A 23,180-nucleotide genomic window follows, 5' to 3' on the forward strand; every position below is an offset into this window, starting at 1 on the left:
CCGCCCACCACCACCCTCATCGACTGGACCCCCATGAGCACTAAAGACACCACCCACGTCATGAACACCATCCACACCGGCTATCCTTCGGACCCATGCCCTCACCACATCTTCAACAAAGCCGACACCATCATCGCACCCCACCTCGGGAACGTCATAAACAACTCCTTCAAGTCTGCCACCTTCCCAGAGAGCTGGAAGCACGCAGAGATCAACGCCCTTCTAAAGAAACCCACAGCGGACCCTAAAGACCTCAAGAACTTCCGCCCAATCTCTCTCCTTCCCTTCCCGGCAAAAGTCATTGAGAAGATCGTCAATAAACAGCTGACTACATTCCTCGAGGCAAACAACTCCCTCAACCCATCCCAGTCCGGATTTTGAGCCAACCACAGCACCGAGACTGCCCTCATCGCAGCCACCGACGACATCAGGACTCTGCTTGACAATGGGGAAACAACCGCTCTCATCCTCCTGGACCTCTCAGCCACCTTTGATACCGTCTGCCACCGCACCCTAATAACCCGCCTCCACGACACTGGGATCTGAGGAAAAGCCCTGGACTGGATCACCTCGTTCCTCTCCAACAGAACCCAGAGAGTCTGCCGCCCTCCCTTCCGCTCCGCGGCCACCGAGATCATCTGCGGTGTACCCCAAGGCTCCTCGCTCAGCCCAACCCTCTTCAATATCTACACGAGCCCCCTCGCCGCCATCGCACGCAAACACAACCTCAACGTCGACGACACCCAGCTGATACTCTCCCTCACCAAGGACCCAGCCACCGCCCAAACCAACCTCCAGGAAGGAATGAAAGACATCGCGGAATGGATGAAGCTCAGTCGTCTGAAACTGAACTCAGACAAGACGGAGGTCCTCATCCTCGGACAATACCCATCCACCCGGGACGACTCCTGGTGGCCCACAGTGTTGGGCACCGCACCGACACCCATGGACCACGCATGCAACCTAGGATTCATCTTGGACTCCTCACTCTCGATGACCAAACAAGTCAACACCATCTCATCCTCATGCTTCAACACCCTGCGCATGCTCCGAAAGATCTTCCGGTGGATCCCCAGGGAAACCAGAAAGATGGTCACCCAGGCCCTTGTCACCAGCCGGCTGGACTACGCGAACGCCCTATACGCAGGAACCACAACCAAACTTCAGCGCATACAGAACCACTCCGCACGACTCATCCTCGACATCCCTCGCCACTGCCACATATCTGCCCACCTGAGAAACCTGCACTGGCTCCCCGTCATCAAAAGGATCACGTTCAGGCTCCTCACCCAAGCACACAAAGCGCTCCACAAAATGGGCCCCCAATACCTCAACAACCACCTCACCTTCTACACTCCAACCTGCCAGCTCCGCTCCTCCAGCATCGCCCTCGCCACCGTCCGACAGATTCGCAGAACAACCACCGGAGGAAGATCGTTCTCCTACCTGGCCGCCAAGACATGTAACTTCCTCCCCGCCCACCTACGTATCACCCAAGACCACCACACCTTCAGGAAACACCTCAAAACCTGGCTATTCGAGCAGTAACAGCACCCCCTCCCTTCAGCACTTTGAGACCCTCACGGGTGAGTAGCGCCCTCTATAAATGCATTGATTGATTGATTGATTACAATTGGAGTCTCGCAAGGGAGGATTAGGGGTCCCCGACTTCAGGGCATACTACTATGCTTGTCAAATCCAGTGGCTGTCCTATTGGACAGCAGGTAGAAATCTACAAGAAAGCTGATTTACGTTGAGGGATATTGACCGGGGTATGCTACATTCCCTGATACTGCCCAAAGCTAGGATTGCCCTGGAGGGACCCCCATTGCTGAGGACTGCACTGCAATGCTGGAAGAAAGCTCTGCTGTATACATCAGATGTAACCCCTTACTCTACTAATGTCCCATTACTAGGTACTCCCACAAAATGGGCGGAGGACGCTGGCTTAGAACTCACCGACAAAGCCTGGGTGAACATGCTAGAACATCCCATGAGGGTATCCCGCAACACTAAACTGAAATGTATCCAAACAATGGTCCTACATAGATCCTACCTCACCCCACAGAGAATACATTGGATTTTCCCGGAGGACCAACACTGCTGCCCCCACTGCAAAGGCGATAAGGAAGATTTTAGCCATATGCTATGTACCTGCCTGTGTATATTAGATTATTGGAATGGCGTTTGACATTCCCTGGGAGAAGTCAGACATATGACAGTTCAAGACAATGCCCTGGAGTGCCTTTTGGAGCTCCGTAGACGCACTAAGGCACAGAAAGTTCAAAGATGTTTTCTGGATCTTGCCTTTTTACTAGCCATTAGGGCCCTCACTATGAGATGGAAATCCCTTAGATGTCTGTCACTGTCTAGTTGGCAAGATGATATGATACAATGGGGTATCATATCAGCACAGCGCTTCGAAGAGAGGAGACAAGGGGGTTACGGAAACTGCCCTTCTCTATGGAATGGGACATTATGTTAGAGGACTTCAAACAATTAGATCTAATCACTGCACAAAACACTCCAACGCAATAATCTACTTGCACTCTTTATGGAAACATAGCTAGACCAACACTGACCCCAGTCCGCATACCACAGATTACAGACCTAGTAGGACACACTGTACCTTGTTAATAACCCTATCAGGCAACCACATACATCAACTACGCTAATGTAATTGCAGGAGCCTGTTTTCACACCATTGGACTACTCAGGCGAGTTTTTCCTCTTTTACCAGACACTTACAGAAAGACCCTGGTACAGGCCCTTGTAATAAGTCGCCTTGACTATTGCAATGGGCTTCTGATACAAGCCAATGAGGATGCCATCAATCGACTGCAGATGGTCCAGAACACGGCGGCCAGACTGATTCTGAATGCCCCCCCCAAGAACATCTTCTGGACCCCTGTTGAGAGAACTACATTGGCTCCCAATACGCCAACGGGTTAAATTTAAAATCTGCTGTACTGTCCACAAATGTCTATTTGGAAACGGCCCCAACTATCTAGCTCAACTACTACAGCCTTACAAACCGGAACGAGATCTACGGTCAAGTAACCAACTTCTGCTTAAAACACCTTTTATTAAAAAAAACAGACAAGGCGGCCGAGCCCTCTCCTCAGTGGGGCCGACTTTGTGGAATAACCTGCCGCTCAGCCTCAGACAGACCTCCAATCACCTTACATTTAGGAAAATGTTAAAAACTAATCTGTTTATGGAGATATAATTAATGGTTGTCCCCTCTTGCATTCTCAGGCTATCTGTAAAGTAGTTTTCGCCACCTGTTGTTGCAGTCAAAGCGCGGAGATAACCCTTCCGGGCTCGATTCTTGCGCTATAGAAGCAAATAAATAAATGAAATAAATAAAACAACAGACCAGGAGGGGGGAGGGAGCAGGAGGTGGGTGGGGACTAGTTAGAAAGTTAGTTAGTTTAAACATAAACATGCATGGTATTACTGATCCCAATGAAATATTATTGGTAGCGTATATGACCGTACCACTAATACCACAAAGGTGGACGACTGATGAACTACATTTGTAACCAGAAGTTATATCATTGTCAAATATGTATTATGTATATGATGGAAACAACAAAAAAATACCTTCTGTATCAAATGAGCCCACTTTTCGCTGATGAGGTGTTTCAATAAAGTATGTTAAAAAAAAGTGTCAATGAATCACGCCTCAGAGCTCCAAGGCATGCAACTAATGCATTATGCTGACCCAGAGGTGCTGATAAAATGGGCCCAGGTGAATTTGTTTAGTGTTACGAGCCTAGGAGTGGCTTGCAACTTTCGTAAAGGGAGTGTGGATAATTTCCACTGCTATCGGTGTTCTATCCCTTGCACTTATCAGTCAACAGAAAGGTTCTTGCATTGCCCTTATAAAAGAAGGCCTCTCTGCTACTTAGCATTTCCCATCCTAGAATGCTAAGAATGATACTAACTCTGACTTTCACGCTATTGTCTTACAAATGATTGGTGGTGCCTGGTTCAAAAGAGATGCTCCACCATGTTGTGATGTGATGAGCCACTTGCTAGAAAACCGGAGCCTACTGGACTGATGCGACAAAGAGATAATCCTTGAACACCTACCTACACTTTGGCCCCAGTATTCTTCCCTAATCAGCCAGCACAGGACACCATATTTGTGCACCCTTGAACATGGTAACCCATGGACTTTCTATGCGACTGCCAGAATTATGAGAAATATGTCACTTAATAGTATAGGAATTTTGCTAATGATGAAACTTTTGGGTCATAATTAGAATGAAGGGTCCCTGTAAATGACAAAATCAAAATGTATGCCAGTAAATACATCTATATGTTCTGGTCAAACAAGCTATTTTACGATTTAGGTCAGTGTTTGTGTAGCAGAAAAAAAATGATCTAGGACATTAGATAAAAACTCCAGCAATCCACAAAAATAATTCTAGTACTTACAAGTCTCATACAACCTTCCTTATGTCTGAAGGACTCTGCGCCTATTATAGTGTTTATGACATCTTAAATTGTATTACATACTTGTTGAATAGCCACAATCAAAATAGGACTTCCAAAGGTGCATATAGTTTCAAATAAACAACTCATTCCCCTATTAAGAGAACCTTAAACATGTGCCCTTTATTAATATAAATCTATTTGCTGCATGTTAAGTCCCACAACCCTAAAGAGCATTTATATAATAAAACATCAAAACAAAAATACCTCCTCCCATTGGATTTTTAACTTGAACAATTTCAGCAGGTCAAATGAGACAAAAACGTCTCTGCGGAAAACTGTCTGGTCAGTACCTGGGGGATGCCTACTATTTCTCATTTTAATTGGGACCTCATAACTGGTGATATCACTGATTTATGCAGATAGGGCACCATTATTATTGATATTGATATTGTGGGTGTGATAAATATCAAACAAATACTGATGCCCTTATATTCGAGGAGACTGGGTTGTAATTTGAGAATTAAAATCTGCTTAAACTAGCATTACCTGAATCTAAATATAATGGGTATAGAAATAAAAGATGCTTCAGTGCTTTCTTTTGCTCCTTGAAAGAGGGGCATCCATTAGAAGAATGTCCCGGCCCCCCAACTCTCATTTAAATGTTCCTCCAATCATTGGTAGAAATCCCAGTTTAAATTAGATGTACAGCTTCATATAAGTCAATGTTCAGTTAAAAGTAAGGTATAGTTCTCTGCCCCTCGTTTGCACATCTGGGTACAGCCAGGTTAGCTTGGCATCTGCTCTTTCCGCCATCTATTTCAAATAAGGCTCCAACATTTCGCCTTAAAATACATTTTCATCTGGCACAGGCAATAACGTGTGTTTTCAATAATCCTTGTAGTCAGGATCAGCAAATAGATTTTTATAGATCTTAACCAAACAAGGCTGCCTGGATCTGGCAGGCCTATTACTTATTTCAGTATTTCTCTTTTTAGATGCAGAGCCCATAGTTGCACCAGTTCTTTTCCCAGAAGAGTAGCGGTTTCAGTGCTAACTCTTGACTGATACAGATCCCAGGATCCAACAAGAGGGGGACTAAATGATGACACCAGTTAAGATAGTGTTTGTTTCAAACACTGTCTCTCCGTACCCACAAACACTTCCAATTTACTCGCTCCACACCTCCACTCCACGAGATGCTCTTGAGATTACTAAGGCCTTCTAACAGTCTATCAGCCCAACTGCACTGCCATCTTCACTCTTTCTAAATGTTACTACTTTCTGCGTATTTATTGCTATGCTAATTTTTCCCAAATCTCTCACTATTATATCCAATGGCCAGAAAGTCAAATCTGAATCTTTCCATCATGGTACCAGTTCACTGCCCTCCCTTCATATAATATCACCACCTCTGCCCTGGTAAAACTCACCACCAAGGATTACCACTGACTCTTCCATGATGATCAGAAACCCAGTTTTTATATAAAGTAATGGCTTGCATTGTCTGAAAAAAATAAAGTAGGGTATCAGGTCACCTGTCAAGCAAGGAGCATCAAGATGGATGAAAGTCAATGAACTGATCTGGATCGAAGTCAATGAATGGATCTCACCATTAATAAAGGAATTGCAAACTTTAGGCACTAACTTGATACCATCCATGGTCTATAGGGAATTGTTTTGTTCCCTTTCCATCTTCAGCATGATGTACACATCCATAACTGCTCTTGCGCAGGCTCCTAATGGGCACTAGGGATTAGGTAGGAGTTCCCAGCACAAATAAATTGAGCTGTTAGATGTCTGTTAATGGCATCAAACAGCCTTCAAATCTGTGAAAGTGACTGAATACTCATTTCCCAATGTCTAAACGCAACTAATTTATTGAAGGCAGAAGACTTGCTCACCCTTCTCTGCACCTCTTACAAAGAAACCCTGCATATGTTAAATAATGTTCTTTTGGTATTTCCATTGCTCCATATGTACTAAGAGTAATTTGCCAAATTTTGGGCAAGTAATCTATAAAGAGCTGGTCTCAACTAGACAGAGGAGTGCTGAGGTTGTGCTTTCTCAAACTGCTGTTGCTTGTATCCACTATCAAGCTACTACGATATGAGATGAGATGACAGTGAACTTAGAGCTCCAAGAAGGGTGGAAAGCAGAGTGTTGATGTTCACAGATGACATTATGCTGTTAGCTGCTTCTGCGATCTTCTGAGATTTCTACAAATGGTCTGTAGTACCAATACGTTTCACGGAAGGGGACAAACCCTAAGATTTTGCACTTTCTCCTTGTCTTACTAGATCCTCTGTTGTGAGTTCTCTGCGTGACTCTCATAATGCATCAACTGTAGCCACTCCAAATACGAATAGAAAGGATATTTTTATGAAGCTTTATATTGCTGATTGAATATGTGACATAAACTTCATATCTGAAATTGATCAATTTAAACCTCACTGGTTTACAACATTTTCTATTCACTGCATGAATGAACCATTTGAGAGAATTTTGAATTTCCCTGGTGTCAACTTAGAAAATTTGTGCCCTTTGGTATAAAAAGAAAATGTGCACCTGGGGCAATATTGAATGAAATAGCTTTTGTGTTTCCCATTGATGAGTATAATGATCTAGAAATTGTAGCACTACCAACAAATGGGGACTCAAGGGCTTGTTAACGGGGTCCAGCATGCGTGCCCTAACATTACTAAACAATAGAAATATGCTGTTCCTCCAGTCAGACAACGAGATAAAGGGATAAGAGGAGGGAAGTCCTCCTTGTCGGAACTAGAATCCTCACACACCCAGCAAGCTAGGTATCATGCATCATCATATGGACCTGCTCCTCGTCGGGTCAGCCCTGCAAACCGCGGCGTGCACCCTTGTGGACACCAGAGTTTTTAAATTTTTTGTCTTGGGGTGGCCTCAAGGGCAATATTTGCTCCCCTTTTCCGGGGGTGAATATTTAATTTATACTCTTAGGCCCACCTACCCCTTAGCTTTGCAGGTGGACTGGTTCATTATTTGCATATGTAATTGTAATGTTTTTTTTCTCCTTTTTCATCTAGTGCAAAGCATTTGATTCCTGTTTGCGGTTTCGACAGTGGTTGTTCTGCAGTTTTGCAAAGTTGCATTTTTTTTGGGTAAGAAAAACATGTTTGTTGTATTTACTCCAAATGAGTAATATTGTAATGTATGAATTAATTTTTTTGTAAGTGGTGTTTTAATGGCAGCAAATTTAGTTAGTGTTTTGAGCATGAAAATCTTTGCGATGTGTTTTGCATTGTCTTACGTGTAATTTTCTTTTCTCCTTTTCAGTGGAATATTGTTGATCCATACTGTGTCTGTGCAGAGTAGGTGGTGGTGAGTTTAGCTGCTTCTGGCAAGTGAGTGGTATCGTTTTGTAGTGTATAGGTATTTCTGATAAAGGTGCATTTTGTTTATCACTTATTTTACAAAGTGTTTGTTGTTGTTGACATGTGGTTGGTATGCTTCTTGAATCTTCCTCTGAGACGGATTATTATACTGACAGTGCCCCTGAGGGAGAAGAGGGAGGGGAAGATTCTGGCAGTGAGTTTTCTCTTCACATGGAATCATCGGATGATGAAGGATCTCTAAGTGCAGAGGAAGTGCCTGTTTTAGAGGAGGATACTGCTGTGCCGATGGTGCAAGAGGCATCTGGATTGCAGCCTGAGGCTGCTGGGCTTCCCATTGGAGGGCTGGTATCTGGGTTGATCCAAACATGGTACAGCCGGTGTTGCCTGCCCTTAGTGGTGATGTAGGGTGTGTAGTGGATTGTGAATGTTTTTTACCTATACAGTTTTTTCAGTTGTTTATGGATGATGTAATTTTGGGTGAGATTGTGAAGCAGACTAATTTGAATGCTGAACAGTTTTTGAGGGACAAAAGTGACAAACTTAGACCCCACTCTAGAGCTACCCGGTGGACTCTCGCAAATCTGGAAGATATTACGAAGTTTTTGGGTTTGACTTTATTGTTGGGTTTGCTAAGGAAGCTAAACCTGGCATCATATTGGTCTACCAGCCCCTTGATGGCAACAGCCATTTTTCCTGCAGTTATGACTCGTGATCAGTATTTACTTTTGCTACGTATGCTGCATTTTCTTGATAATTCTTTGGCGTGGCCAAGTATTCACCCTGACTGTGACCGTCTTTTTAAGATTTGGCCTGTCCTTGATCACTTTTCAGATCGATTTTCAGAGATCTATACTCCAGGAAAAGAAACGTCTATTGATGAGTCTTTGGTTTTGTTCAAGGGTCGTTTGGATTTTAGGCAGGACATCCCTAGCAAGAGGGCACACTATGGAATTAAGCTGTATATGTTGTCTGAGAGTAGGACAGGATATGTTTTTAATTTTCGTGTATACACTGGTAAAGATTTTATTATTGACCCCCAGGTTGCTGTCCACTTTTGGAGTTTCAGAGAAATTGTGTGGGATCTTGCTAGAAGACAGTTTAACAGAGGCCACCATTTAAACCTTGATAACTTCTACACTGCTGGGCAATTATTTAAGGAATTGTTTAAAGTGGACACTTTTGCATGTGGTACAATCCGCTCTAACCGCAAAGGCTATTAAAAAGAGCTTGTTTGCAAAAAACTTTAGAGGGGACAGTGCAGTTCCTTGCATAGTGATGAACTGCTAGCTGTGAAATTTGTGGACAGGAGGGATGTGTACATGCTGACTACCATCCATGATGAGAGTACTTCACCTGTGCCTGTTTGGGTTCAGGTTGCTGAAGTGCACAAACCTGTGTGCATTGTAGACTACAATAAGCACATGGGTGATGTTGACAGAGTAGATCAGAGGTTCGAACCTTACACTGCTATTCGGATGGCTTATGTTTGGTATAAGAAGTTGGCCATCCATTTCTTCAACTTAGCACCTTTCAATGCTTTTATTGTGTTCAAGGATTGTTCTCCTGCCTCGAAGTTGGCATTTCTTCAGTTTCAGCACTCTGTGATAGCTAGCCTTGTTGTTGTGGAACAGGTAAGAGTTCCTAGATTTGGAGTGGTGGAGGATGTGGATGATTGAAAGATCCCCACTTTCCTGATTACATTCCTCCCACATCTTCAAAAGACTGTCCTACTAGGAGATCTGTTGGCAAAGAGGTTTCCGGAAGGAGACTCTTCTTTTCTGCCCTGGGTGTCCTTCTAACCTTGGGCTGTGTATGCCTGCTTGTTATAGAGCGTACCACACACAAAATAATTTTTGGGAGCATCCGGAGTTGTAAAGCAAACTGCCTGGTCTGTATTGTTTAAAAATGTGTATTCTATTTCAAGGTTGGCATTAGTGCAATGTATATAGTTTCAGATTTTGTGTTAGTAGATTTGTATCTATTTGCAATTTGTTTGTGGTTTTTTAGTATAAAAAATCATACATGTGATGGCGGTGTGTGTAGGCTGGTGCTTGGCTGGCGGTGTGCGTGGACTGGTGCTTGGCTGGTGGTGTGCGTGGACTGGCGCTTGGCTGGCGGTGTACTTGGACTGGTGCTTGGCTGGCGGTGTGCGTGGATTGGCGCTTGACTGGGTGGTGTGCGTTGACTGGTGCTTGGCTGGCTGTCTGCGTGGATTGGCGCTTGGCTGGTTTCGTGTGTGGATTGGCGCTTGGCTGGCGGTGTGCATTGACTGGCGCTTGGCTGGCGGTGTGCGTGCACTGGCGCTTGGCTGGTGGTGTGTGTCGACTGGTGCTTGGCTGGTGGTGTGCGTGGATTGGCGCTTGGCTAGTGGTGTGCAGTGGCTGGCGGTGTGCATGGATTGGTGCTTGGCTGGTGTTGTGCGTGGACTGGTGCTTGGCTGGGGGTGTGCGTGGACTGGCGCTTGGCTGGCAGTGTACTTGGACTGGCGCATGGCTGGTGGTGTGTGTGGATTGGCGCTTGGCTGGCGGTGTGCATTGACTGGCACTTGGCTGGCGGTGTGCATGGACTGGCGCTTGGCTGGTGGTGTGTGTCGACTGGCACTTGGCTGGCGGTGTGTGTGGATTGGCGCTTAGCTGGCGGTGTGCGTTGACTGGTGCTTGGCTGGCGGTGTGCATGGATTGGGGCTTGGCTGGGGGTGTGCTTGGACTGGCACTTGGCTGGTTGTGTGCGTGGACTGGTATTTGGCTGCCGGTGTGCGCCTACTGGTGCTTGGCTGACGGTGTGCGTGGACTGGTGCTCAGCTGGCGGTGTGTAAGCAGTGACGTGCTGCTGGTCACCACACACTCTGCTAGCTGAGCGTCACTCAATTCAATCCATCAGTTTGTGTAGTTGCTGTGTCAGGAATGTGGGCGTGTAAAAGTGATGGGCCCTTGAATGGCACTGTTTGCTGGTTTGAGTGTTGTAATGTGACGGTTTCGCAGTGTGAATGTTTTGTATGTATCACACGTATGAAAGGTGTATGAATGGCCTGTAAAGAGGTGTGCCTTGTCGTGGCTTTTCAGCTCACGAGCTGTGAGACAATGGTTCCGTTTCTCGTCCTTTCAATTTTTAACAGTGCATTTCATTGTTGTGAAATCACTTGCTAATACAATTGTATATACTGAACCATCACTCACCCTTGTGCCAAATCCAACCAGTATGCCTGTGTGTTTGAGGGATAGATGGCTGTGCAGGAATCTTTGTCATTTTAGTCTCTCTGCCATGGTGTACATTCCATCTAAGAATAACCTACCAACTGTAAATATTATTGTTAACCATTGGGAATACATGGTGATGTCTCTCTTGTGAATTCCAACAAGTTATTTTATCAACAATGTGCTGCAAAGTTAAAAATGTCTATCACATTTTCCTTGCAATATTGTGCCAAAATTCTCACGCTGCAGAAATAAACACATAATCACCACCCAGCGTTCCTCCAGGTCTCCCATGTCTCCTGATAAAAATTGTGCCTCACTTGGGTGGTAGGCCCAAGTACCCTTGACAGGCAAGGGCCCAAAGTGTAGTGAGGCGGCACCAAAATTGCCAATCTCAAAACCACCAGGTTTTGCAAGTGGGGTCACCTGGATTTTTGGTCCTGTGCTCGACGGCCATCTAGAGAAACCTACCAAACATTTTTATTCCTGAAAGCTAGACACCCGGGGGCTTCCAAGCTGGTATGGCTTGCGTGGATCCCCCAATGTTTCTTTACCTAAAATCTCTTGCAAACCTCAATTTTATTTGAAAAAATCACGTTTTATGGACATTTTTCAGTGGGAAAGTGTAGCATCACCGGGCTCACACAAATTTCCTACCACCCAGCGTTCCCTCAGGTCTCCCAATAAAAATGGTGCCTCACTTGTGTGGGAGGCCCAAGTACCTGCGACAGGCAAGGGCCCAAAACGTAGTGAGGCGACATCAAAATTGCCAATCTCAAAATTTGCAAGGGGGGGGGGTACATCAAAATTGCCAATCTCAAAATTTGCAAGGGGGGGGTCACCTGGCTTTTTGGTCCTGTGCTCGACGGCCATCTAGGGAAACCTACCAAACATTTTCATTTCTGAAATCTAGACGCCCGGGGGCTTCCAATCTGGTATGGCTTGCGTGGAACCCCCAATGTTTCCTTACCCAAAATCCCTTGCAAACCTCAATTTTAGTTGAAAAAATCACTTTTTACAGACATTTGTCTGTGGGAAAGTGTAGCATCACCGGGCTCACACAAATTTCCTACCACCCAGCATTTCCCCAGGTCTCCCAATAAAAATGGTTCCTCACTTGTGTGGGAGGCCGAAGTACCTGCGACAGGCAAGGGCCGAAAACTTAGTGAGGCAACATCAAAAATGCCTATCAAAAAACCACCTGGTTTTGCAAGGGGTGTAACCTGGGTTTTTGGCCCCGTGCTCGACGGCCATCTAGAGAAACCTACCAAACATTTTCATTTCTGAAAGCTAGACACCCGGGGGCTTCCAAGCTGGTATGGCTTGCGTGGATCCCCCAATGTTTCTTTACCGAAAATCGCTTGCAAACCTCAATTTTATTTGAAAAAATCACGTTTTACAGACATTTTTCAGTGGGAAAGTGTGGCATCACCGGGCTCACACAAATTTCCTACCAGGTCTCCCAATAAAAATGGTGCCTCACTTGTGTAGGAGGCCCAAGTACCTGTGACAGGCAAGGGCCCAAAACGTAGTGAGGCGACATCAAAATTGCTAATCTCAAAACCACCTGGTTTTGCAAGGGGGGTCACCTGGCTTTTTGGTCCTGTGCTCGACGGCCATCTAGGGAAACCTACCAAACATTTTCATTTCTGAAATCTAGACACCTGGGGGCTTTTCATCTGGTATGGCTTGCGTGGATCCCCCAATGTTTCCTTACCCAAAATCCCTTGCAAACCTCAATTTTAGTTGAAAAAATCACTTTGTTCACACATTTTAGTGTGCCAAAGTGTGGCATCACCAGGCTCACACAAATTTCCTACCACCCAGCGTTCCCCCAGGTCTCCCGATAAATATGGTGCCTCACTACCCGCGACAGGCAAGGACCCAAAACGTAGTGAGGGAACATCAAAATTGCCAATCTCAAAACTACCTAGTTTCAAAGCCACACCTCCCTGGAATGCCCTGGGTGTCTAGTTTTCAAAAATGTATAGAATTGCTAAGTTTCCCTAGGTGCCGGCAAAGGTAGGGTTCAAGATCTACAGCTAGGCACTTTGCCAAAACAGGGTCATTTTTCACTGCGAAATTGAGGTGTTGCCACTTTGCGTTTTGCTCCGTTTCCTGTCGCGGGCGCTAGGCTGACGCACACAAGAGAGGAACCATTTTTCTCGTAAGACTTTGGGGAACGCAAGGGGTGGAAATTTGTGGATCCATGCAGATTCCAGAACTTTCCACCACAGAAAGTGGGGAAAATGTGGGGTATTTTTTTACAATTATTTAGGTTTGCCAGGGATTCTGGGTAACAGAACCTGGTGGGAGGCAGTCAAGTCACCCCATCCTGGATTGCCCTGGTTATTTAGTTTTCAAAAAGGTGTAGGTTTGCTAGGTTTCCCTAGGTGCCGGCAGAGGTAGGGTACAAAAACTACATCTTTTCTTGCTATTACCGTGCATTACTCTTGCATTGCGGGTGGTCCCTGATTCAAAAGCGGCCACTCGTACATTTTAAAAATCCTGTTATGGTATTTGCGTAAACTTTTCATTTTGCAGCATTATCCCCTGATTTTATTCCCTAGCCCCCTTACTTGCACGATAAATGTTTAAAACCCACCGCTGTTGGGTGGGCCCTTTTCCCGGAGTGTGATCGGTCCGTGGCGGACATCTTGGGAGAACCTGGGGACATTGCGCGTTCTAGTCGTCAGAAGGACGCTAGAAGGCTTTAAAAGGAGGGAAAATTAGGCGCCCTGTCTTTTCTTGCTATTACCGTGCATTACTCTTGCATTGCGGGTGGTCCCTGATTCAAAAGCGGCCACTCGTACATTTTAAAAATCCTGTTATGGTATTTGCGTAAACTTTTCATTTTGCAGCATTATCCCCTGATTTTATTCCCTAGCCCCCTTACTTGCACGATAAATGTTTAAAACCCACCGCTGTTGGGAGGGCCCTTTTCCCGGAGTGTGATCGGTCCGTGGCGGACATCTTGGGAGAACCTGGGGACATTGCGCGTTCTAGTCGTCAGAAGGACGCTAGAAGGCTTTAAAAGGAGGGAAAATTAGGCGCCCTGTCTTTTCTTGCTATTACCGTGCATTACTCTTGCATTGCGGGTGGTCCCTGATTCAAAAGCGGCCACTCGTACATTTTAAAAATCCTGTTATGGTATTTGCGTTAACTTTTCATTTTGCAGCATTATCCCCTGATTTTATTCCCTAGCCCCCTTACTTGCACGATAAATGTTTAAAACCCACCGCTGTTGGGCGGGCCCTTTTCCCGGAGTGTGATCGGTCCGTGGCGGACATCTTGGGAGAACCTGGGGACATTGCGCGTTCTAGTCGTCAGAAGGACGCTAGAAGGCTTTAAAAGGAGGGCAAATTAGGCGCCCTGTCTTTTCTTGCTATTACCGTGCATTACTCTTGCATTGCGGGTGGTCCCTGATTCAAAAGCGGCCACTCGTACATTTTAAAAATCCTGTTATGGTATTTGCGTTAACTTTTCATTTTGCGGCATTATCCCCTGATTTTATTCCCTAGCCCCCTTACTTGCACGATAAATGTTTAAAACCCACCGCTGTTGGGCGGGCCCTTTTCCCGGAGTGTGATCGGTCCGTGGCGGACATCTTGGGAGAACCTGGGGACATTGCGCGTTCTAGTCGTCAGAAGGACGCTAGAAGGCTTTAAAAGGAGGGAAAATTAGGCGCCCTGTCTTTTCTTGCTATTACCGTGCATTACTCTTGCATTGCGGGTGGTCCCTGATTCAAAAGCGGCCACTCGTACATTTTAAAAATCCTGTTATGGTATTTGCGTTAACTTTTCATTTTGCGGCATTATCCCCTGATTTTATTCCCTAGCCCCCTTACTTGCACGATAAATGTTTAAAACCCACCGCTGTTGGGCGGGCCCTTTTCCCGGAGTGTGATCGGTCCGTGGCGGACATCTTGGGAGAACCTGGGGACATTGCGCGTTCTAGTCGTCAGAAGGACGCTAGAAGGCTTTAAAAGGAGGGAAAATTAGGCGCCCTGTCTTTTCTTGCCATTACCGTGCATTACTCTTGCATTGCGGGTGGTCCCTGATTCAAAAGCGGCCACTCATACATTTTAAAAATCCTGTTATGGTATTTGCGTAAACTTCATTTTGCAGCATTATCCCCTGATTTTATTCCCTAGCCCCCTTACTTGCACGATAAATGTTTAAAACCCACCGCTGTTGGGCGGGCCCTTTTCCCGGAGTGTGATCGGTCCGTGGCAGACATCTTGGGAGAACCTGGGGACATTGCGCGTTCTAGTCATCAGAAGGACGCTAGAAGGCTTTAAAAGGTGGGAAAATTAGGCGCCCTGTCTTTTCTTGCTATTACCGTGCATTACTCTTGCATTGCGGGTGCTCCCTGATTCAAAAGCGGCCACTCGTACATTTTAAAAATCCTGTTATGGTATTTGCGTAAACTTTTCATTTTGCAGCATTATCCCCTGATTTTATTCCCTAGCCCCCTTACTTGTACGATAAATGTTTAAAACCCACCGCTGTTGGGAGGGCCCTTTTCCCGGAGTGTGATCGGTCCGTGGCGGACATCTTGGGAGAACCTGGGGACATTGTGCGTTCTAGTCGTCAGAAGGACGCTAGAAGGCTTTAAAAGGAGGGAAAATTAGGCGCCCTGTCTTTTCTTGCTATTACCGTGCATTACTCTTGCATTGCGGGTGGTCCCTCATTCAAAAGCGGCCACTCGTACATTTTAAAAATCCTGTTATGGTATTTGCGTTAACTTTTCATTTTGCAGCATTATCCCCTGATTTTATTCCCTAGCCCCCTTACTTGCACGATAAATGTTTAAAACCCACCGCTGTTGGGCGGGCCCTTTTCCTGGAGTGTGATCGGTCCGTGGCGGACATCTTGGGAGAACCTGGGGACATTGCGCGTTCTAGTCGTCAGAAGGACGCTAGAAGGCTTTAAAAGGAGGGAAAATTAGGCGCCCTGTCTTTTCTTGCTATTACCGTGCATTACTCTTGCATTGCGGGTGGTCCCTGATTCAAAAGCGGCCACTCGTACATTTTAAAAATCCTGTTATGGTATTTGCGTTAACTTTTCATTTTGCGGCATTATCCCCTGATTTTATTCCCTAGCCCCCTTACTTGCACGATAAATGTTTAAAACCCACCGCTGTTGGGCGGGCCCTTTTCCCGGAGTGTGATCGGTCCGTGGCGGACATCTTGGGAGAACCTGGGGACATTGCGCGTTCTAGTCGTCAGAAGGACGCTAGAAGGCTTTAAAAGGAGGGAAAATTAGGCGCCCTGTCTTTTCTTGCTATTACCGTGCATTACTCTTGCATTGCGGGTGGTCCCTGATTCAAAAGCGGCCACTCGTACATTTTAAAAATCCTGTTATGGTATTTGCGTTAACTTTTCATTTTGCGGCATTATCCCCTGATTTTATTCCCTAGCCCCCTTACTTGCACGATAAATGTTTAAAACCCACCGCTGTTGGGCGGGCCCTTTTCCCGGAGTGTGATCGGTCCGTGGCGGACATCTTGGGAGAACCTGGGGACATTGCGCGTTCTAGTCGTCAGAAGGACGCTAGAAGGCTTTAAAAGGAGGGAAAATTAGGCGCCCTGTCTTTTCTTGCCATTACCGTGCATTACTCTTGCATTGCGGGTGGTCCCTGATTCAAAAGCGGCCACTCATACATTTTAAAAATCCTGTTATGGTATTTGCGTAAACTTCATTTTGCAGCATTATCCCCTGATTTTATTCCCTAGCCCCCTTACTTGCACGATAAATGTTTAAAACCCACCGCTGTTGGGCGGGCCCTTTTCCCGGAGTGTGATCGGTCCGTGGCAGACATCTTGGGAGAACCTGGGGACATTGCGCGTTCTAGTCATCAGAAGGACGCTAGAAGGCTTTAAAAGGTGGGAAAATTAGGCGCCCTGTCTTTTCTTGCTATTACCGTGCATTACTCTTGCATTGCGGGTGCTCCCTGATTCAAAAGCGGCCACTCGTACATTTTAAAAATCCTGTTATGGTATTTGCGTAAACTTTTCATTTTGCAGCATTATCCCCTGATTTTATTCCCTAGCCCCCTTACTTGTACGATAAATGTTTAAAACCCACCGCTGTTGGGAGGGCCCTTTTCCCGGAGTGTGATCGGTCCGTGGCGGACATCTTGGGAGAACCTGGGGACATTGTGCGTTCTAGTCGTCAGAAGGACGCTAGAAGGCTTTAAAAGGAGGGAAAATTAGGCGCCCTGTCTTTTCTTGCTATTACCGTGCATTACTCTTGCATTGCGGGTGGTCCCTCATTCAAAAGCGGCCACTCGTACATTTTAAAAATCCTGTTATGGTATTTGCGTTAACTTTTCATTTTGCAGCATTATCCCCTGATTTTATTCCCTAGCCCCCTTACTTGCACGATAAATGTTTAAAACCCACCGCTGTTGGGCGGGCCCTTTTCCTGGAGTGTGATCGGTCCGTGGCGGACATCTTGGGAGAACCTGGGGACATTGCGCGTTCTAGTCGTCAGAAGGACGCTAGAAGGCTTTAAAAGGAGGGAAAATTAGGCGCCCTGTCTTTTCTTGCTATTACCGTGCATTACTCTTGCATTGCGGGTGGTCCCTGATTCAAAAGCGGCCACTCGTACATTTTAAAAATCCTGTTATGGTATTTGCGTTAACTTTTCATTTTGCGGCATTATCCCTGATTTTATTCCCTAGCCCCCTTACTTGCACGATAAATGTTTAAAACCCACCGCTGTTGGGCGGGCCCTTTTCCCGGAGTGTGATCGGTCCGTGGCAGACATCTTGGGAGAACCTGGGGACATTGCGCGTTCTAGTCGTCAGAAGGACGCTAGAAGGCTTTAAAAGGAGGGAAAATTAGGCGCCCTGTCTTTTCTTGCTATTACCGTGCATTACTCTTGCATTGCGGGTGGTCCCTGATTCAAAAGCGGCCACTCGTACATTTTAAAAATCCTGTTATGGTATTTGCGTTAACTTTTCATTTTGCGGCATTATCCCCTGATTTTATTCCCTAGCCCCCTTACTTGCACGATAAATGTTTAAAACCCACCGCTGTTGGGCGGGCCCTTTTCCCGGAGTGTGATCGGTCCGTGGCGGACATCTTGGGAGAACCTGGGGACATTGCGCGTTCTAGTCGTCAGAAGGACGCTAGAAGGCTTTAAAAGGAGGGAAAATTAGGCGCCCTGTCTTTTCTTGCCATTACCGTGCATTACTCTTGCATTGCGGGTGGTCCCTGATTCAAAAGCGGCCACTCATACATTTTAAAAATCCTGTTATGGTATTTGCGTAAACTTCATTTTGCAGCATTATCCCCTGATTTTATTCCCTAGCCCCCTTACTTGCACGATAAATGTTTAAAACCCACCGCTGTTGGGCGGGCCCTTTTCCCGGAGTGTGATCGGTCCGTGGCAGACATCTTGGGAGAACCTGGGGACATTGCGCGTTCTAGTCATCAGAAGGACGCTAGAAGGCTTTAAAAGGTGGGAAAATTAGGCGCCCTGTCTTTTCTTGCTATTACCGTGCATTACTCTTGCATTGCGGGTGGTCCCTGATTCAAAAGCGGCCACTCGTACATTTTAAAAATCCTGTTATGGTATTTGCGTAAACTTTTCATTTTGCAGCATTATCCCCTGATTTTATTCCCTAGCCCCCTTACTTGTACGATAAATGTTTAAAACCCACCGCTGTTGGGAGGGCCCTTTTCCCGGAGTGTGATCGGTCCGTGGCGGACATCTTGGGAGAACCTGGGGACATTGTGCGTTCTAGTCGTCAGAAGGACGCTAGAAGGCTTTAAAAGGAGGGAAAATTAGACGCCCTGTCTTTTCTTGCTATTACCGTGCATTACTCTTGCATTGCGGGTGGTCCCTCATTCAAAAGCGGCCACTCGTACATTTTAAAAATCCTGTTATGGTATTTGCGTTAACTTTTCATTTTGCAGCATTATCCCCTGATTTTATTCCCTAGCCCCCTTACTTGCACGATAAATGTTTAAAACCCACCGCTGTTGGGCGGGCCCTTTTCCTGGAGTGTGATCGGTCCGTGGCGGACATCTTGGGAGAACCTGGGGACATTGCGCGTTCTAGTCGTCAGAAGGACGCTAGAAGGCTTTAAAAGGAGGGAAAATTAGGCGCCCTGTCTTTTCTTGCTATTACCGTGCATTACTCTTGCATTGCGGGTGGTCCCTGATTCAAAAGCGGCCACTCGTACATTTTAAAAATCCTGTTATGGTATTTGCGTTAACTTTTCATTTTGCGGCATTATCCCTGATTTTATTCCCTAGCCCCCTTACTTGCACGATAAATGTTTAAAACCCACCGCTGTTGGGCGGGCCCTTTTCCCGGAGTGTGATCGGTCCGTGGCAGACATCTTGGGAGAACCTGGGGACATTGCGCGTTCTAGTCGTCAGAAGGACGCTAGAAGGCTTTAAAAGGAGGGAAAATTAGGCGCCCTGTCTTTTCTTGCTATTACCGTGCATTACTCTTGCATTGCGGGTGGTCCCTGATTCAAAAGCGGCCACTCGTACATTTTAAAAATCCTGTTATGGTATTTGCGTTAACTTTTCATTTTGCGGCATTATCCCCTGATTTTATTCCCTAGCCCCCTTACTTGCACGATAAATGTTTAAAACCCACCGCTGTTGGGCGGGCCCTTTTCCCGGAGTGTGATCGGTCCGTGGCGGACATCTTGGGAGAACCTGGGGACATTGCGCGTTCTAGTCGTCAGAAGGACGCTAGAAGGCTTTAAAAGGAGGGAAAATTAGGCGCCCTGTCTTTTCTTGCCATTACCGTGCATTACTCTTGCATTGCGGGTGGTCCCTGATTCAAAAGCGGCCACTCATACATTTTAAAAATCCTGTTATGGTATTTGCGTAAACTTCATTTTGCAGCATTATCCCCTGATTTTATTCCCTAGCCCCCTTACTTGCACGATAAATGTTTAAAACCCACCGCTGTTGGGCGGGCCCTTTTCCCGGAGTGTGATCGGTCCGTGGCAGACATCTTGGGAGAACCTGGGGACATTGCGCGTTCTAGTCATCAGAAGGACGCTAGAAGGCTTTAAAAGGTGGTCATGCTGACGCACAGCGGACACGCGCAGCGGGGACGCCGGACTACCGCCGGAGTTACGCCAGAATTCAGCCCGTCTGCGCCCGTCCGCGCTGAGGACGGGCTGGACGCTGGACTTTCCCTCATACGACCACAGGTAACTTATCACTATTCCTTATCGGAGTTATTAGCTCTTAAACCTCTCCGCCTGCCCTGCACTCACAAGTTCTCACCGGAAGGTGTTATGCACTCTTCACGCTGTCACACTTGCAAATCGGCGGTTCTACCTTCTATATCCCCTAAAAGGAGCTCCAGAAATATCTCTATTCCTCCTGGGATTTTGTCGACAAAAAAGGGATTCCTGATTAATGCTAGGTCCCTTATCAAAAATAACATCGCATTTCACGAGTTCGTGGCGGACAGACAACCGGAATGGATGTTTGTTACCGAAGCATGGGCCTCTGAGTCGTCGGGTCATGACCTACTGATGGCCATCCCAGAAGGTTTTAAACTGTTCCGACAAGATAGACTCAAACGTAGAGGGGGAGGACTGGCCATTTTATGTAAATCCGCCCTGCCGTGCACAATAAAATCCTTGTCCGTAGCCTCGGATCCTTTTGAGGCTCTTTATTTTTCCATTCTATGTGCCCCCTCGGTTTCTTTCTTGGGAATCCTCATGTATAGACCCCCTGGATCCAGAGCCACTTTTACAGAGGACCTTCTGAGAATTCTTGAACCCTATTTTGGCAAATCTCATTTGACTATACTTTGGGATTTTAATTTTCATTTAGATAACCTAAGTGATACAGATACCGCTAGGCTGGTGGATGCACTTGCAGCCTGTGAGTGTATTCAACTTGTTAACAACCCGACACACCTGGCGGGCCACATCTTGGACGGAGTTTTTACTAATGATGCAAGACTCTCTGTGGATACTCCGGTGCCCCTAGTCTGGTCAGATCATCTGGCTGTCCCTCTCCTGATAGCCTATCATTCGGCAGTAATATCTGAGCCACCCTCCAATACCAGAGGTACGAAAAGGAGTTTTAGGAACATTACTAATGATGCCCAGGCTCCATATATAGAGAAGAGTAGGTACTCTCCCCTGGGAGATGTGGATGAAGCAGCTGAACGGTATGCTGACTCTATCACCAAAGCGGTCGATGAGTTGGCCCCTTTATCTTATAGATATTCAGCCCGTCGCAAGCCCTCTGCCCCGTGGTTTACGGAATCACTAAGACTTCTCAGACAAAGCTGCAGAAGACAAGAAAGAAAATGGAGGAAAACATGGAACCCTACTGAAAGGGAGGTCCATAAGGGTCTGTTAAGAGACGATAAAGCCAGTGTCATTGGGGAAAAACAGCAGTATTTCTCGAATCTCACTGCCTCTCTCACCTCTTCTAGGGAGCTCTTCAAGATCGTCGACTCCCTTTGCTCCTTTCAGGTGCCTGACCCAGTTGTGGGTTCGCAGGAGCTCTGTGACAACATATCAGAGTTTTTCTACAAGAAAATTGAGGATATTTATCTTGCCCTGGAAACCCAGAGAAATATCTTGGGAGATTCCTCTCTTCAAACCTTGGTCAACTTAGAAGCTTGGCCTAAAAACACCTCCAACAGTCTCACTGATTTCCCGCTACTTACCCTTGAAGGACTTGAGCTTTTGCTTGATAGGACTAAATCCTCATCCCCTCTTGACCCCTGCCCTCTGAAGACCCTGAAGGAATGTAGATTCACACTTCTACCGCCTCTCTTGGAAGTGATGAACGGTTCCATAACTCAAGGCACTTTCCCCTTAGTCTGGAAGAGGGCGATAGTGAAGCCTCTGCTTAAGAAGCCCACGCTGGACCCGGAACAGTTGAAAAATGTTAGACCTATTTCAGTGCTACCTGCTCCCGCAAAAATGCTTGAATCTCACCTCAATTTTCATCTCTCCACCTTTCTGGATTCATCTGGGTTTCTTGACAGCTCCCAGCATGGATTCCGAAAGGCCCATAGTACGGAGTCAGCTTTGACTATGGTGGTAAATAACATCCGCATGAAGGTGGACTCAGGCCAAACAACGGTGTTGGTCCTATTGGACCTCACAGCAGCCTTTGACACCCTGTCTCCCTCTGAAATTACATCTCGGTTGAGGGAGGCAGGGATTGCCGGTTCGGCCTTGAACCTTCTGCACTCCTTTCTACATCATAGAGAGCAGAGAGTCATGCTTGGCGAATTGCTTTCCCCTGTCAAATCCTTGCAGTGTGGGGTACCACAAGGGTCGGCCCTTAGTCCGACCCTATTTAACATCTATGTGGCCCCCCTTGCAAGGTTAGTAAAATCACAGGGGATGGAAGTGGTGTCATACGCCGATGACACACAAATCATGGTGTCACTGGCCCACTCGGTTTCCACCTCCGCCACCAACTTCAGGATCTGTATGCAAACAGTCTCGGACTGGATGCTCCAGAATTCCCTGAAGTTGAATGGCGACAAAACTGAGATCCTGGTCTTTGGCAAAGACCAGGATATCTGGTCTAATGAGTGGTGGCCGTCAGCGCTGGGAACCTGTCCATCGCCCTCCCAGTCAGCTAGAAACCTAGGCGTAATTTTTGACACCTCTCTATCCATGACTCTACAGGTCAACCGAACTGTGGCTAACTGTTGGAGGGTCATAAAAATCCTTAAGAAGATCCTTCACTATCTCTCTCCTTCAGTACGCAAGCAGACGGTGGTGGCATTGGTGGGTTCCAGGTTGGACTACTGCAATGCACTTTATGCAGACTCCAACAAGGGACTCATTCATCGACTTCAGGTCGTGCAAAACGCGGCTGCTCGTTTTGTCCTTGCACTTCCCAATGCATCCTCTGCTACAATGGCCAGAAAGAGTCTACACTGGCTCCCCATACATCTGAGGATCTCTTTCAAGATCTTATGCTTAGCTTACAGAGCTCTGGCAGACGGGCCACTGGATCCTCTAGGTGCCCTGCTGACTCGTTACTTGCCCTGTAGACCTCTTAGATCCTCGGAGATGAATTTGCTGGTTGTTCCTCGTGCCAAAAGGGTACGTTGGGGCAATAGGGCATTTTCCATTGTTGCCCCCAAACTGTGGAATTCACTTCCCCAAGAGATTAAGACCCAACCATCTTTGTCCCTTTTTAA

Source organism: Lissotriton vulgaris, chromosome 8 (assembly GCF_964263255.1).
Source record: "Lissotriton vulgaris chromosome 8, aLisVul1.2, whole genome shotgun sequence".
NCBI classification, from domain to species: domain Eukaryota; kingdom Metazoa; phylum Chordata; class Amphibia; order Caudata; family Salamandridae; genus Lissotriton; species Lissotriton vulgaris.